This window comes from Lactuca virosa, chromosome 5 (assembly GCF_052849685.1).
Source record: "Lactuca virosa cultivar CGN04683 chromosome 5, Lactuca_virosa_CGN04683_v6, whole genome shotgun sequence".
NCBI lineage: Eukaryota > Viridiplantae > Streptophyta > Magnoliopsida > Asterales > Asteraceae > Lactuca > Lactuca virosa.
Genome location: NC_136430.1, coordinates 121203542 through 121222411, shown reverse-complemented (window position 1 = coordinate 121222411; position 18870 = coordinate 121203542).

The window sequence follows — 18870 nt, the reverse complement described above, 5'->3', positions numbered from 1 at the left end:
GTTCAAGGAATTACACGAAGGGAAATCAAGATCAAAAAGTCAAAAGAATTCAAAGATAGCTGCGTTGGAAAGACGAGAAAACAAAATAAAAATATAACAAAAAAAATTAAATTAATTAATGAGGTTTAATTAAAATAAATTATTGGGAATTAATTATTTAATTTCTAAATAATTTATATTAATTAAATTAATTTAATTTAATTTAATCCACAAAAAGAAGAAAAACATTCGGAATCAGCCCAACCCGGAGCCCAAACCCGGAAGCCCAAAGACCAGATCCGTTCAAATCGCGATCCAGATCCGAAGATCCGAACCATCCGATCCGGAACCAGTTCCCCTCACAAGCTGATCCGTCCACCAGAAGACCCGGCCCGACTCCGACTCGAGCTGGATCCGCGCTTTTATCCGCTGGTGACGTCATCGATGACGTCATCCGATCCGATCCATATCCGCTTCGATCCAGATCCGACCTGTGAGTTCCGATCCATTTCCTCTCACAGAAGATCCGCGCCTACGACCCGACTCCGACCCGATCTAGATCCGCGAAAAATGGCTCTAAACGACGTCGTTTTAATGCCAGCTCCAAGTGCCCGTGTTATGTGCTGAACCTACAGGTTTTCCTATCTTTTAAACACTTTCCAACCAATTTTAACCACTTTTTCACCACTTTTCCTATTTAAAACTCAAATTCTTTCCAACAAAAACCAAATAATTCCATCTTTTTAATTCTTTTGAATTCTTTTTCATAAGATTTAGATTGGATCTTAGATCCAATCTAAAAGCTTAATATTCCTAGCTTTATTTCATTCTTTTTGGTATTTAATTTTCCAAAAATTCAGTATAAATACCACCTCAAAATCACCATTTCAAACACACCCCTCTTACACACTCATACACTCTTACATACTTCATATACCTCTTATACCAACCTACTTTCATACCACCACTTTCTTTAGGAAATTTCTATATTTTTTTGGAAGCATTTTAGTCTTCCAAATTCTTTTCTTTTTCCAAAGAATTCAAGCCATCAAAGATTCAAGACTTTTCAAGATTCAATATCAAGACATCAAGAATTCAAGACTACAAATATGAGTTTGTATAAGTCTACAATGTGCGGCTAAATCCTCTCGTGATCGCAACCGGGAGTAGGTTTTAATTCTTACTTATTGTATTATTTTTGGGTGTGAACATTTGAATTTGTTGAATATTATTTGTGGATTTTTTTTAACATTATAAAATCGTTACACTTATTTTATTCACTTATCAATTAATTGTCCCAAGTTTAAAACAATTTTAAGTGATCTCCCCACCGTGCCAAATCATCCAATAGCGGTGTGTAGGACGGAGGGTGCGGTTACACTTATTTTCTATTTTGGACTTAGACTTTAATTGAATCGGCTATGAAAAATTAATAACACTCATTTCTAATTCATATAATTATTAATTCTGACACCGGAAGCGATCATTTTTTTTAATTGAATTAAAATCATATTTTTTTTGTTTGTCATCATATTTATAAATCTCAAATGAATCATCATTTCTTTATCGTTAAATCAAAATAGCAACTAAACTATTAACCATAAGCTCCTCTGGATCCGACCCTTACTTACCACTCGCTAGATTAGTGGAAATAAGGTTTTATTTTTGACGCGACAACGACCGCTCGTCACTGTAAACCCTATTTAGGGTGCCAATGTGTGCCCTAGCTTATCCTAAGCCTTGATAACTAGCCTAGATTCATTCCTTGATATGTTTAGGACTTGAAAACATCAAAAGACCATAGATAATATGTGTTTACGACCGTAAACACATGGAGAAGTGGTCCATGGGCCGTAAACTACATATACGGGTGATTTGATGCCACAAACACTTCCATAGGCTTATACTTCAATGTAGAAATGCTTCTAAGACTTCAAAACACAAAATGGTCAAAGAAGTAGGAGTTTACGGCCGTAAACTCAAGGGTTTACGACCGTAAACCCAATGATTTATGGTTTCCAAACCGTAAACTCCCTAAGAGGGTTCCCTTGAACCCTAAGCTCAATAGCTTTGTCCTACAACACTTAGATGCAATACTTAGGACTTATGACACCTATATAAGGTGTTCATCATGCCCTAGGATGTCTTAACTTTGTTATTTAGTTGTTTAAAGGCTAATTGGTTACATAAATGTGATATTATATGTTAACTCGGATCATAGAGTGTGTACAAGTCTTCACTTGACACCTAGCATCCTATACAGTCCGTTCAATCCCAACCACTTGCTACAGGTGAGTTCATACCCCTTAATCAATATTTTAAATGTTTTTAAATGCTTTTATGGGGGGATACAAGTTGAATCATGCTAGTTATTACATCAATCACATGTGATTAACAAGTAGCATACAAATGGATTTACTACTCTTTTAGCTGTTTTACTAAACAGTTTACTTCAAATGGCTTTCCAAAACATTTTTACTCGTTTAAAACTCTTTATTAAACTGTCTTACATACTGAATGTTTATTTCCAAACCCTGTTACAATTGTGTTTCAAACGAAGGTTTTCCTTATACTTAAAATTGTTCTTATCAAATATACTGCTTTCAAACCATTTTACAAACTGACATCAAGTCATCTTTCTTAGTAGTTTAAACTATTCAAAGATTTTACAAAACTTCTTTTATTCTTTTATATTATAAATTGCATGCCTATATATGTATAGTTATGTAAGTAATGTTTAAAGGACTTAGGAAGGCTAGCTCGCTTTATCTCCTTTTCCTCGTTGGGATGTGGCTTTAAGGAATCGGTTATTCGTCTGAAGGTCGTCTAAATATTAGTTATATATTATGTATACATGTATAGACATAAAAGGTTCTTCCAGTCAATTCAATACCCTTGGGTAGCAAGGGTATATGTGACAACCTGAAATTTATTCTGTCACTGTAACCCATTCTGTTAATGAAAGTTATATTATTTTAAGCCGTTCCGTTAACTTTTAAGTTAAATAATGCAGTTAGGAATATTTTTATAATTTCTTAAATACCGGAACGAAATAATATCATAGGAAACACCCTCAGTAGTCGTTGGGAAATTTATAGTTCATAACTAAGTCGGGTTACAGTCACTTAATCGGGTAAAATATTAAAATCCGTTTAAACGTCAGTAGTGGGTGGACCCCCACTTGGCAGCCAACACAAGCACTATAAAAAGGTGGAGTGGTCACCTTTTGAGCCTTTTCCCACCTTAGCACTTTCTCTCTCTACTCTCTCTCTCTCTAAAATCAGGTTTTGGCTCAAGAACACCCCATTCAAGCCTCAAAAATCAAAGGTAATCTTCCTAACTTGTTGTTTAGCTTAGAATTCATGCATATTCGAGTTTGAACCATCCAAATACCTCAACATCCATGTGTTTATGGTTTGGGGAGCCTCCCAAAACCGTAAACTCCTACATGGGGGTTTTGAAGCACCAAAACCCTTCCAAACCTCTTCTAATGAGTAGCAATGGCTTAGGAACTTACATGCATGAACATTGAACCTCAAAATCATGCCTTTTAGGGGAAGAACATGAGTTTACGGTTCATGAATGTTCATGAACCGTAAACACCCCAAAGAGGGGTTTTGATGCCCCAAAACCTCTCCAATGCTAGGCTAATGACTTGGAAACTTGCATGCATGAAGTAGGAACCCAAAATCGTGACTTTAGGGATGTAAACATGAGTTTACGGTTCATGAATGTTCATGAACCGTAAACCCAAACCGTAAACACCTCAAATGGTGTTTTGGTGTCCCTAACCCCTTCCTTAGCACTTGTAATGAACTAAAAACTTGTAGAAATGCGCTTAGGACCACAAAACATGAAAGGAATGTTGTGACCAAGGGTTTACGACCGTAAACCCTAGAGTTTATGGCCGTAAACTCCCAAGGAGTGGTCCAAGGACCGCAAACTCCAAGGGAGTACCCTTTTGAACCCTAATCACTTCCCAAGCCTATGAATTGATCTTAGAAGCCTTCCTTGTGACGCATGAGACCTTTAGACACACAAACTCACCATTCCTATGAGTTTACGGCCGTAAACGCATAGGGGAAATGGTCTCTCAACCGTAAACACACTTTAGGGTGACCATTTGAAGTGTAAACTCCATAGTGAGGCCATACACTCCTTAGATGCAACCCTACTCTTAACACTTGAAGCAAAGTGTTTTCGTGTATTAGAGTGTCCTTACTACTTAAAAAGTGATTAAATAACTAATTAGATACAAATGTGTATCACTACATGTTACATAGGATCATTGGGTGTATTCAAGTCCTCATTTGACACCTAGCGTCCTACTCAGCACATCCAACCGCTTCAGTAACCACAGGTGAGTTCATACCCCTTAATTAACCTTTCAAATTGTTTTTCACTGCTTTTATGGGGGGGGGGGGGGGGAATACAAGTTGAATCAATCAAGTTATAGAATCAATCACAAGTGATCTATAACTTGAAACCAAAAAGGATTTTCTATGTTTTTAACTGCTTTTACCAATGAAACTGCTTTAAATGTTTATCAAACTTATTTTCATGATTTACTGTTATAAAAACCATTTTCAAACCCTTTTTAAACCTCTTTTATTTTAGAATCATATATATACCAATATAATTATATAAGTAAGACTTGAAGGACTTAGGACTAATGGCTCGCCTTACTTCCTGTTCTTGTTTGATTGTGGGCTTAGGGTATTTTGTTATTAGTCCGACTGTCGTTGAATTCTTAGTTATATATCCCATATATTTGTATATGATATAAAAGTCTTCATTTCAGTTTAGTGCCTTTATGTGTCAAAGGCATACAACCAACCTTACAATCTAACTATAATAGGTATAGTTAGGGTTTACTACTCGGTACTACTATTACTATGAAAACCACCAGAGTCAGTACAATAATGAGTCAATACTTGCTAAGTAATATACAAAGAAGATACTAAATACTATACATAGAGAATACTACGTCCTATACAAGAGAACACACTATATACATTATACAAGAGAACACACTATATACATTATACAAGAGAACATACTAAACTAAAATGTGACATACTATTTCTCGATACGACACGCCACGGTGCTATCACAGTGTAACCAGAGTCTCCTGGAGGGAGATCGGACATTATGTGTATAGATCTATACGGGACAGAGACTCCCACATCCCGAATGCTAGCTACAGTCCAAGCCGGTTAGGCCCAGGGGTGACAGAATGTCAGCATGCTATGCATGACCTGGAGGGTCATTAGTTATTCGATCGTCAATCAGCATGGTTACATACGAGTTCACATTCGGATCTTTAATTTATACATTAAGAATTAAAGGCAAACCAGACTCCCCGAGGTGTATTGTACCTTTAATACTACCTGGAGCCTACATTTTCTTACATTAGCCGGCAGTGATACTGCTGGGGTAAAAACATATTTTCTTAAGTACTTTACATGAAAAAGGTTTAAACAATATTTTCGTAACTGATAGTTTCACGGGAAAAACTCTTACAGTTTCAAAGAACAAACTTACAAATAACCGGGTCTTGGTAGAAGACCACACATACTAGAAAACATAGGGTTTTCCAGGGATTTCTATTTTCAAACATCAAAACCAGTTGTTTTACTATCTTGTTGAAAACATTTTTATACAAGCAATGACACTAAATACTTATGAACTCACCAGCTTTATGCTGATAAACTCTTTCAAAATAACTTGTATTCTCAGGTCATCAATAGATAGGTACAGATGCAGCTTTTGAGAAGATGGATCACATACAAGACTCATCTTTATTTTGATTATATTTTGGTGTCTAACAAACTGTACTAGAACACGCTTGTAATACAATTATTATCTTATTGTAATGGATGTTGTTGCTTGTTTTTACTATTATGCATTGTTATGATACTGTACATGACGTCATCCACCCCGGGACGTATTCCGCCGTTTCTCGGTTTTGGGGTGTGACAGATTGGTATCAGAGCACTGTTTATAGTGAATCGAGTATATCAACCCATAAAAGATATACGAACTATAAACACATCGGGATTAAAACACTCTGAACAAGAATATATACTTTTAAATAATAAAATATTCAACTAAGTATATATACACTTATTCATACAAAGGGTCAGTATCATACTAGAACAGAACACAAGTATTAAGATTGTTGGACAACACGATTGGGCTTAGAGACATATAGTCAAATCTGGGTGGATGTAGCCTGATCAACTACATTTTCCTAGGAGTGACTAGCATGTGCCTAAGAATGGTTGTGGTGTTGCAACAAGTCTAAAACTTACCAATACTATTACCACAAGAACATTGAACAAGAATACTATAGGAGTAATCTGTATTCTATTAACTAACATATGTGAGAACAAAAAGGGTCGTTACTAGTAGGGCAATGGTTGCTAAGTGGATACATCACGGTTACATGTGACTAAGGCATCATAGACTTAGAATCTGTGACCTTTGCTTCATTTCCTATTCTTGTTTGATTGTGGGCTTGGAGTTAGGGTCACTTATTCGAAGGTCTATCCTGCTTCGGTTACATGTGATTGGTATGCACTACGCAAGTATTGGGTGGACTAATAATGATCATCTTATAAGTATCTTAGATTAGCACGTCTAATAGTCTTTCTTTCCCCATTATCGCGTAGATAACATGGCTGGCTTCCACCTTCCCGACGATCCGTACTATCCGAATCAAGGCATTGGAGGATGGCTTGAAGAAGAGCCAGAAGATGATCACCCGATCCCTTTGGATGATCACCGTGCTGAAGGCTTTTCGGATAGCTCCGACTCCGAACCAGAAGTCAACAACCTACCTCCAGTAGCTCCGAACCCCAACCCCCGTCCGGCATTTCAAGGTCCTACCCCTATGTGGCCAACAACCTTGAATCAATGGAGTGATGAGCAGGGTCAACCCTTACCTTTCAACGGAGACCGAAGCTTCTACAACATAAGCGAAGGAGGTTTGGATGACCAAGTCTTGCCCATCATGGTCCAAAGGATTGCTAGAAACATCGAGCAAGGTCATGCAGCCATCGGCAGAGTCGTCGAAATTGACGCCAACTCTAACCTTAACACCGTCCGCATCCGTCAACTCGAAGGAGCTATGGATAGGGCCAGGAGGACCAATGAAACTCTGCAGCAACAACTAGCTGCATCCCGAGCTAAAGTCATGGAACTCCGGGCGTGTGAGAGGACCCAGGAACGACATCTTCAGGAGGTTGCGCGTCAACTGGCTGATCTTAGGGTTCGCCCAAGGGATACCCGTCGCCAGTAGAAGATGCCACCTCATCCTTCTCTTTTGATTTAGGAATAGCCTTTCTTTTCTATGCTCGGTAGAGCACTTGTCTGTAACGTTCCTAACTTTGAAAGTACTCTAACTAGAATTGTAAGCTGCCAACATTTTCCCTTATGGTTTGATGTAAGACCTACTATTAGGTCACTTTTACGAACTCAGTTTGCATCAGTAATACCAGTAATATTGGCAGTTACCTAAATCTATGGGAAAGTTTGTACTCTTGTGTTCTTTGATCTATCGGTATATATATATATATCTAACTGATAGTGGGCTATGGCAATACAGCCCACGAAACATTCTCATCATGCTTACAATCGATTCTTACTATTGTCATTTTTCCCATGAACTTTCAGTACAGGATGCCGCCTCGCAAGCGTCCAGTCAGGAAAACAACCACCACTCAAGCTCCACCACCTCCACAGTTCGACCCGGTGATGTTCCAAGCGGCTGTGACTGCAGCTGTAACCGCCGACATGGCACAAGTCAATTCTGGTGGCACAAACGGAGGTGGAATGGGCACAGACTCTAGCCACGGTGGAACCCATCCACGTACACGGGAGTGCACCTACAAAGACTTCATCAACTACAAACCTACCTACTTCAATGGAACCGGAGGGATCCTTGCACTATCCCAATGGATTGAAAGAACCGAAGCCGTGTTCGAGATGTGTTCCTGCCCCGAGGGAAGCAAGATAAAATTTGCTACTTGCACCTTCACCCAAAGGGCCCTGACATGGTGGAATGGCCATGTCAAATCACTCTCCCTAGTCGCAGCCAACGCCATGGGCTGGGACACACTGAAGGACCTCATGATAAGAGAGTACTACCCGAGGGGTGAGATTCAAAAGCTTGAGGAGGAACTCTGGAGCCTCAAAATGAAGGGGACCGACATCGTGGCCTATACGGCCAGCTTCTGTGACTTGGTGGCTCTATGCCCTAACATGGTGCCCACCGAAAGCAAGAAGATCGAGCGATACATCTGGGGTCTGGTACCCCCATACCGAGGGAACGTTCTATCATCAAAACCTGACACTTTCGAAAGTGCCAAGGAATTGGCCCAAAGGCTGATTGATCATGAATTTCCCTCTGCTCCATCAGCAAATGCAACGACCACCTCTGTCCCAACACACACCTCCGACAACAAAAGGAAGCGGTGGGATCGAAAGAAAGGAAAATCAGCCAAATCCTCTTCCCATAACCAACAAATGGTGGTTGTCCATGCGGTCACTACTCCTACTGCCCCTATACCAGCCAAAACATATGCTGGGAATCTACCCAAGTGCAATAAATGCTCTTTCCATCACAACGGCCCCTGCCGTGAGATGCACTGCACCAACTGTGACCGAAAGGGCCATACCATCCGGTTTTGCAGAGCGCCTCCCAAACCCATCTCCCAGATTCCCAGTGCAGGAGTAAGCCAGGCATGCTACAACTGTGGTGATGTAGGGCATTTCAAAAGAAACTGTCCAAAGGCTAGAAACGCAGGAGGAACGGGTAGACTACTTGCTATTGGCCACAATGAAGCAGTGGCAGACCCCACCGTAGTCACGTGTACGTTACTTCTTGATAACTCTTATGCTTGTATTCTATTCGATAGTGGGGCAGAAAGAAGTTTCGTAAACCAAAACTTTAAACATTTATTTAAACAATCACCGCAATCACTGAAAGAAACATTCGTCGTAGAAATGGCTAACGACAAGACAGAAAGTTCTAACGAAATCTACATAGGTTGCACCCTCACGCTAGATAATCATTCATTCCCTCTCGACCTCATACCCGTATCAATCGAGAGCTTCGATGTCATCATAGGCATGGACAGGTTGAGCCTCCATCGTACCGATATTCTATGTTTCGACAAAGCCATCCGTCTGAACCTGCCCGACAACGAAACATTGATGATCTACGGAGACAAACCCAGTACAAGCCATCGTATCATCTCGAGTATTCAAGCTCAGAAGTACTTGCGTAAGGAATATCATGCATTCCTGGCGCACGTGGTAGATACGAGCCAGAAAACAAAAGACCCGAAGGATCTTCCCGTAGTACGCGACTTCCCCGACGTCTTCCCCGAAGAACTACCAGACTTACCTCCGCAACGCCAAGTCGAATTCCAAATCGACTTAGTTCCAGGAGCTACCCCCGTAGCCAAGGCACCCTATCGTTTAGCGCCTACTGAGATGCAAGAACTGTCCGGTCAACTTGACGAACTACTCAACAAGGGTTTTATAAGACCAAGCTTCTCACCCTGGGGAGCACCAGTCTTGTTCGTTAAGAAGAAAGACGGATCGTTCCGTATGTGCATCGAATACAGAGAACTCAACAAACTGACGGTCAAGAATCGTTACCCTCTTCCTCGTATAGACGATTTATTTGACCAACTGCAAGGGGCAAACTACTTTTCCAAAATTGATCTAAGGTCCTGGTATCATCAGTTGTGAGTGCTCGAGGAGGATGTTCCGAAAATAGCCTTTCGAACCCGTTATGGGCATTACGAGTTCATGGTGATGCCGTTCGGACTAACCAATGCACCCGCAGTCTTCATGGACTTGATGAACAAAGCGTGTCGTCCTTACTTGGATCGGTTCGTCATCGTCTTCATTGATGACATGCTTGTCTACTCTCGAAGTAAGGAGGAGCATAGCGATCATTTACGGCAAGTCCTGGAAACCTTGCGATCCGAGAAGCTATACGCGAAGTTCTCTAAGTGTGAATTTTGGATCCGAAGAGTCGAATTATTAGGACACGTGGTTAGCGAAGAAGGAATCCACATGGACCCATCCAAGATTAAAGCTATTGAGAACTGGTCAGCACCGAAGACGCCTACCGAAATTCGTCAATTTCTAGGCCTCGCTGGTTACTACCGAAGATTCATTCAAAATCTCTCTCGGATTGCGAAGCCTCTTACGAAATTGACTCAGAAAAGCGTGACCTTCGAATGGGAAGAGAAACAAGAAAAGGCATTCCAAACCCTGAAACGAGCCTTGTGCACCACACCGATACTATCCCTCCCCGAAGGAACGGAAGACTTCGTGGTTTATTGCGATGCATCCAACCAAGGGCTCGGCTATGTTCTGATGCAACGAGGTAAGGTCATCGCCTACGCCTCAAGACAGCTGAAGACACACGAGGTCAATTACACCACACATGACCTGGAGCTAGGAGCGGTCGTGTTCGCCCTAAAAATCTGGAGACACTACCTGTACGGCACAAAGAGCACCATCTATACCGACCACAAAAGCCTCCAACACATCTTCAACCAGAAGGAGCTCAACATGAGACAACGACGGTGGGTCGAGCTACTCAATGACTACGAATGCGAAATTCGTTATCATCTGGGTAAGGCCAACATAGTAGCAGACGCCCTAAGTCGGAAAGAATACTCTGGTCGAAGAGTCAAGTCACTGACTATGACTATCCATTCCCACTTACCCGCGCAAATCAGAGAGGCTCAGTTGGAAGCCCTAAAACCAGAAAACATGCCAGGCGAAGCCCTGTGAGGGATGGATAAGAGCCTTGAGATCAGAAGCGACGGAGTCTATTGTTTCATGGACCGAATCTGGACCCCCAAGTTCGGAGGTTTCAGGAAGGTTGTCATGAACGAGACCCACAATACTAAATACTCTGTGCACCCAGGTTCAGATAAGATGTATCGGGATCTCAAGAAACTATACTGGTGGCCAAACATGAAAGCAGAGATCGCTACCTTCGTGGGCAAGTGCCTGACTTGTGCCAAAGTCAAGGTCGAATACCAGAAACCATCAGGTCTACTCCAACAACCAGAAATACCTAAATGGAAATGGGAGATGATCACTATGGATTTCATCACCAAGTTACCCAAATATCCGAGTGGGTACGATACCATCTGGGTAATTGTCGATCGTTTAACAAAATCCGCACACTTCCTTCCGATTAAGGAAACCTTCAAAATGGAAAGACTCACGCGAATCTACATCCAAGAGATAGTCCGACTGCACAGTGTATATGTGTCCATTATCTCCGATCGAGATAGCAGATTCACTTCGAGGTTCTGGCAGTCACTACAAAAGGCTCTTGGAACTAAGCTGGACATGAGCACAACTTACCACCCTCAAACAGATGGACAGAGCGAGAGGACCATCCAAACCTTGGAAGACATGTTGAGAGCCAGCGTCATCGATTTTGGCGCATCATGGGACACTCATCTTCCTTTGGTCGAATTTTCTTATAACAACAGCTACCATACCAGCATCAAGGCTGCGCCTTTTGAAGCCCTCTATGGCCGCAAGTGCAGATCCCCTCTGTGATGGACTGAGGTGGGCGACGCGCAGCTGGTCAAGGGACAAGCCCCTGACAGCACTCTCACAGGTCCGGAGATCATTCGGGAAACGACAGAGAAGATCGTTCAAATTCATGAACGATTAAAAGCCTCTACAGACCGAAAGAAAAGCTACGCAGACCGACGAAGGAAACCTTTGGAATTCCAGGTGGGAGACCGAGTCCTTTTGAAGGTCTCACCCTGGAAAGGCTTGATACGCTTCGGAAAGCATGGAAAGCTGAGTCCAAGGTACATAGGGCCTTTCGAGATTCTCGCTAGAATCGGCCCCGTAGCTTACAAACTCAATCTACCCCGCGAGCTTAGTAACGTACATCCTACCTTCCACGTCTCGAACCTGAAAAAGTGCCTATCTGACGAGACTCTCGTAATTCCGCTCGGCGAAATCGAGATCAACAAGAGCCTCAACTTCATGGAAGAACCTGTCGAAATCATGGATCAGGAGGTCAAACGAACAAAACAAAGCTGCATCCCAATTGTGAAGGTTCGCCGGAACGCCAAGCGAGGACCGGAGTTCACCTGGGAGCGCGAGGATCAAATGAAACTTAAGTATCCTCATCTCATTGCTTAGTTGTGTTGTAATAACTTAGTTGCTTGAATTCTAAATTTTGGGACGAAATTCCCTCTAACGGGGGGATGATGTGACAACCTGAAATTTATTCCGTCACTGTAACCCATGCCGTTAATGAAAGTTATATTATTTTAAGTCGTTCCGTTAACTTTTAAGTTAAATAATGCAGTTAGAAATATTTTTATAATTTCTTAAATATCGGAACGAAATAATATCATAGGAAACACCCTCAGTAGTCATTGGGAAATTTATAGTTCATAACTAAGTCGGGTTACAGTCACTTAATCGGGTAAAATATTAAACTCCGTTTAAATGTCAGTAGTGGGTGGACCCCCACTTGGCAGCCAACACAAGCACTATAAAAAGGTGGAGTGGTTACCTTTTGAGCCTTTTCCCACCTTAGCACTTTCTTTCTCTACTCTCTCTCTCTAAAATCGGGTTTTGGCTCAAGAACACCCCATTCAAGCCTCAAAAATCAAAGGTAATCTTCCTAACTTGTTGTTTAGCTTAGCATTCATGCATATTCGAGTTTGAACCATCCAAATACCTCAACATGCATGTGTTTACGGTTTGGGGAGCCTCCCAAAACCGTAAACTCCTATATGGGGGTTTTGAAGCCCCAAAACCCTTCCAAACCTCTTCTAATGAGTAGCAATGGCTTAGGAACTTACATGCATGAACATTGAACCTCAAAATCATGCCTTTTAGGGGAAGAACATGAGTTTACGGTTCATGAATCTTCATGAACCGTAAACACCCCAAAGAGGGGTTTTGATGCCTCAAAACCTCTCCAATGTTAGGCTAATGACTTGGAAACTTGCATGCATGAATTAGGAACCCAAAATCATGACTTTAGGGATGTAAACATGAGTTTACCGTTCATGAATGTTCATGAACCATAAACCCAAACCGTAAACACCTCAAATGGTGTTTTGGTGTCCCTAACCCCTTCCTTAGCACTTGTAATGAACTAGAAACTTGTAGAAATAAGATTAGGACCACAAACCATGAAATGAATGTTGTGACCAAGGGTTTACGACCGTAAACCCTAGAGTTTATGGCCGTAAACTCCCAAGGAGTGGTCCAAGGACCGCAAACTCCAAGGGAGTACCCTTTTGAACCCTAATCACTTCCCAAGCTTTTGAATTGATCTTAGAAGCCTTCCTTGTGATGCATGAGACCTTTAGACACACAAACTCACCATTCCTATGATTTTACGGCCGTAAACTCATAGGGGAAATGGTCTCACAAACGTAAACACACTTTAGGGTGACCATTTGAAGTGTAAACTCCATAGTGAGGCCATATACTCCTTAGATTCAACCCTTAGCACTCTTAACACTTGAAGCAAAGTGTTTTCGTGTATTAGAGTGTCCTTACTACTTAAAAAGTGATTAAATAACTAATTAGATACAAATGTGTATCACTACATGTTACATAGGATCATTGGGTGTATTCAAGTCCTCATTTGACACCTAGCGTCCTACTCAGCACATCCAACCACTTCACTAACCACAGGTGAGTTCATACCCCTTAATTAACCTTTCAAATTGTTTTTCACTGTTTTTATGGGGGGAATACAAGTTGAATCAATCAAGTTATAGAATCAATCACAAGTGATCTATAACTTGAAACCAAAAAGGATTTTCTATGTTTTTAACTTCTTTTACCAATGAAACTGCTTTAAATGTTTATCAAACTTATTTTCATGATTTACTGTTATAAAAACCATTTTCAAACCCTTTTTAAACCTCTTTTATTTCAAAATCATATCTATACCAATATAATTATATAAGTAAGACTTGAAGGACTTAGGACTAATGGCTCGCCTTACTTCCTGTTCTTGTTTGATTGTGGGCTTAGGGTATTTTGTTATTAGTCCGACTGTCGTTGAATTCTTAGTTATATATCCCATATATTTGTATATGATATAAAAGTCTTCATTTCAGTTCAGTGCCCTTATGTGTCAAAGGCATACAACCAACCTTACAATCTAACTATAATAGGTATAGTTACGGTTTACTACTCGGTACTACTATTACTATGAAAACCACCAGAGTCGGTATAATAATGAGTCAATACTTACTAAGTACTATACAAAGAAGATACTAAATACTATACATAGAGAATACTACATCCTATACAAGAGAACACACTATATACATTATACAAGAGAACACACTATATACATTATACAAGAGAACATACTAAACTAAAATGTGACATACTATTTCTCGATACGACACGCCACGGTTCTATCACAGTGTAACCAGAGTCTCCTGGAGGGAGAGCGGACATTATGTATATAGATCTATACAGGACAGACACTCCCACATCCCGACTGTTAGCTACAGTCCGAGCCGGTTAGGCCCAGGGGTGACAGAATGTCACCATGCTATGCATGACCTGGAGGGTCATTAGTTATTCGATCGTCAATCAGCATGGTTACATATGAGTTCACATTCGGATATTTAATTTATACATTAAGAATTAAAGGCAAACCAGTCTCAACTACTTTACATGAACAAGGTTTAAACAGTATTTTCACAACTGATAGTTTCACGGGAAAAACTCTTACAGTTTCAAAGAACAAACTTACAAATAACCGGGTCTTGGTAGAAGACCACACATACTGGAAAACATAGGGTTTTCCAGGGATTTCTATTTTCAAACATCAAAACCAGTTGTTTTACTATCTTTTTGAAAACATTTTTATACAAGCAATGACACTAAATACTTATGAACTCACCAGCTTTATGCTGATAAACTCTTTCAAAATAACTTGTATTCTTAGGTCATCAGTAGACAGGTACAGATGCAGCTTTTGAGAAGATGGAGCACATACAAGACTCATCTTTATTTTGATTATATTTTGGTGTGTAACAAACTGTACTAGAACACGCTTGTAATACAATTATTATCTTATTGTAATGGATGTTGTTGCTTGTTTTTACTATTATGCATTGTTATGATACTGTACATGACGTCATCCACCCCGGGACGTATTCCGCCGTTTCTCGGTTTCGGGGTGTGACAGTATACTTCCATGTTCATACATTTCTAGTAAACTACTATAGGGGTAGTTTAGGAAGATACTAATACTAGAACAATGAATCATACAATGAGTCAGTTCATTCATGAGTCAATACATGCTAGATAGAGAGAGAGCACACAATACAGCTAGTACACACAGAACATTCCAATATATGCTAGATAGAGAGAGAGCACACAATACAGCTAGTACACACAGAACATTCCAATACATGTTAGATAGAGAGAGAGCACACAATACAGCTAGTACATGCAGAACATACAATACTATATAGAGAGAACATACAGGCTAGACAGAAGGAGAACATACAATACAGCTAGCACACAATACATTACATATACACTTATGTGAGCCATTAAGCGGAGCATGGCACTACCTGCCATGAATGTTTTTGTATCCAGAATCTCCTTAATTGGGGAGCGTATGAGTTTGTGTATAGATCTATACTGGATTGACTATCCTACACCTTGTTGCTCGCTATAGTGGGACTTGCAAGTCTACGGGTGCCAAACGTCATTTTAACGGCATCTTACATTGTTGTTTTACTATTGAGTCGGTAGCAGGATACAGGCCGATCACATGGTACTTTAAATTACATTTAGTTTAAGGTAGTTAGTACAGCAGTAGTCACTTATTATAATACTACAGTACTAGATTATTTTCCCATTACATTTACTTCGTGAACATTCACACGATGCATGGTAATGTAGAAGCTATATTTTTAGTTAATGATAGTCATATTTGGGAAAATACACACTCTTACATGAGACACAGATAGATACTAGATGCATTGGTAGAAGGCTACTTTTAGTAGGAAACATTGGGTTTTCTAGGATGTTCAAAACTTTTACATACTTATACTTCACATACTTACAAATTCATACTTACAATTACTTTTTCACAATTACAGACACTAAAATACTTATGATCTCAACAGCTTTAAAGCTGATACTCTCTTTCAAAATAACTTGTATCCTCAGCTCATCAGTAGATAGGTACAAATGCAAGGTTTAGAGAAGATGGAGCTTATTCAAGACTCATCTTTCATTTTGATTTATATTTTGGTGTCTATATAATTTAACAGAACACACTTGTATTAAAATTATATTATTAATGCAATGGATGATGTTGTTGCTTGTTTACTATTATTCATTGTTGTGATACTGTACATGACGTCCTCCGCCCCAGAACATTTCCGCCGTTCTTAGGTTTTGGGGTGTGACAACAACCATGAATGTTCGTTTCTTAAGAATCGTAGAGATATGCAAAATACTACTTCGTATGACTAGCTAAAGCTAATCATTAAGTATACATATTTAAATGTAAAACCGTAGCATAAATGATTCGGTTTTGAAAACCCTGGCCCGGCCAGCATGTATAGTGTGTTTAGTTCTATTTGGTATAAATAAAACTATTGAAGAAAACCAGGTTGGTAAACTATCTGTGATTTATACATAATGTGAGTCGTATAACCATGCTTGATATGACTAGTGACCTTTCCAACGTTCTTCAGGCGTTGATGTTAAATGACACAAGATCTTCCGAAGTCTATCACACATGCTCGAAGCATATCCTCAAGCGTTTGAACGGTTCGCTCACTTTGACCATCCGTTTGTGGGTGGTAAGCAGTGCTCATGTCGAGTTGTCTTCCCATAGCCTTTTGAAGTGATTGCCAAAAGCGTGAAGTGAACCAACTATCCCGATCTGATATGATAGATATTGGCACTCCATGGAGTCTCACAATTTCCTTGATGTAGATTCTTGTTAGTCGCTCCATCGTGTATGTCTCCTTTATTGGCAGGAAATGGGCGGATTTTGTCAACTATCAACTATTAACCATATGGAATCCATTCCATCAGTTGTCTTGGGTAATTTGGTCACAAAGTCCATGGTAATCCTTTCCCATTTCCACTCGGTTATTACCGGCTGTTGTAATAGTCCTGAGGGCTTTTGATACTCTATATTCGCTTTAGCACAAGTGAGGGACTTACTAACGTAAGTGGATATCTCTGCCTTCATATTAGGCCACCAATAATATTGCTTGATATCCAGGTACATCTCATCTGAACCCAGATGGATGGAGTATCATGTCTTATGAGCCTCATTCATGACTACCTCTCTGAATCCCCCAAGTTTAGGGACCCAAATTCGGTTCATGAAATAATATGTTCCTTCCTCCTTGACTTCGAACTTCTTTTCCATTCCACGTAATGCTTCGCTGATTCTATTTTCTGTCTTCATGGCATCAGACTGGGCTTCTTTGATTTGAGAGAACAAGTGGGATTGAATGGTTAATAAAAGAGTTTTCACACGACGATTTGAGTATTCTTTCCGACTCAAGGCATCAGCTACCACGTTAGCCTTGCCTGGGTGGTACTTGATTTCGCACTCATAATCGTTTAGCAGCTCAACCCATCTTCGCTGCCTCATGTTTAAATCTTTTTGATTTAAAATGTGTTGGAGGCTCTTGTGGTCAGTGAAAATGGTGCACTTTGTACCATAAAGGTAGTGCCTCCAAATCTTCAAAGCAAATACCACGGCTCCCAATTCGAGATCATGGGTGGTATAATTCACCTCATGTGTCTTTAGTTGCCAGGATGCATAAGCTATCACCTTCCCACGCTGCATGAGTACACAGCCTAAACCCTGATTCGAAGCATCGCAGTAAACTACGAAGTCCTCAGTTCCCTCTAGTAATGATAGTACTGGCACACTACAGAGAGCTCGTTTCAGGGTTCGGAAGGCAACCTCCTGCTTTTCATCCATTCAAATGGTACGCCTTTTTGTGTAAGCATGGTAAGTGGCTTGGCTGTTCCGGAGAAGTTCTGAATGAATCTTCTGTAATAGCCTGCGAGACCCATAAATTGACGAATTTATGTGGGTGTCGTTGGGACTGCCCATCCTTCAATGGCTTTGATCTTAGAAGGGTCCACATGTATCCCTTCTTGACTGACAACATGACCTAAAAAGTTTATGCTATGGAGCCAGAACTCACACTTAGAGAGTATTGCATATAACTTTTTGGTTCGTATGGTTTCCAAGATTTGCCGGAGATGTCGACTATGCTCCTCTTCGCTTCGATAATAGACCAGGATATCGTCAATGAAAACGATGACATAGTTGTCGAGGAATGGTCGGCAGACTCGATTCATCAGGTCCATGAATACGGCAGGGGCATTCGTTAGACCGAAGGGCATGACAACAAATTCATAATGTCCATAGCGAGTTCGGAAAGCGGTCTTGGGGATATCCTCTTCCCGGACATTGAGTTGGTGCTATTCGGATCGCAGATCTATCTTAGAGAAGTAGTTCGATCCTTGAATCTGGTCGAATAGATCGTCGATTCGCGGGAGTGGGTAGCGATTTTTGATAGTGAGCTTATTCAGTTCTCTATAATCGATACACATCCTAAAGTATCCATCATTTTTCTTCACAAAGAGGACCGGAGCTCCCTAGAGTGAGAAGCTAGGTCGGATGAATCCTTTGCTCAAGAGTTCGCTGAGTTGGCTTGACAATTATTGCATCTCCGCAGGAGCCAACCTATATGGCGATTTGGCGATGGGTGTAGCTCCTGGCACAAGGTCGATTCGGAATTCGACTTGTCTCTCTGGAGGTATCCCCGGAAGATATTC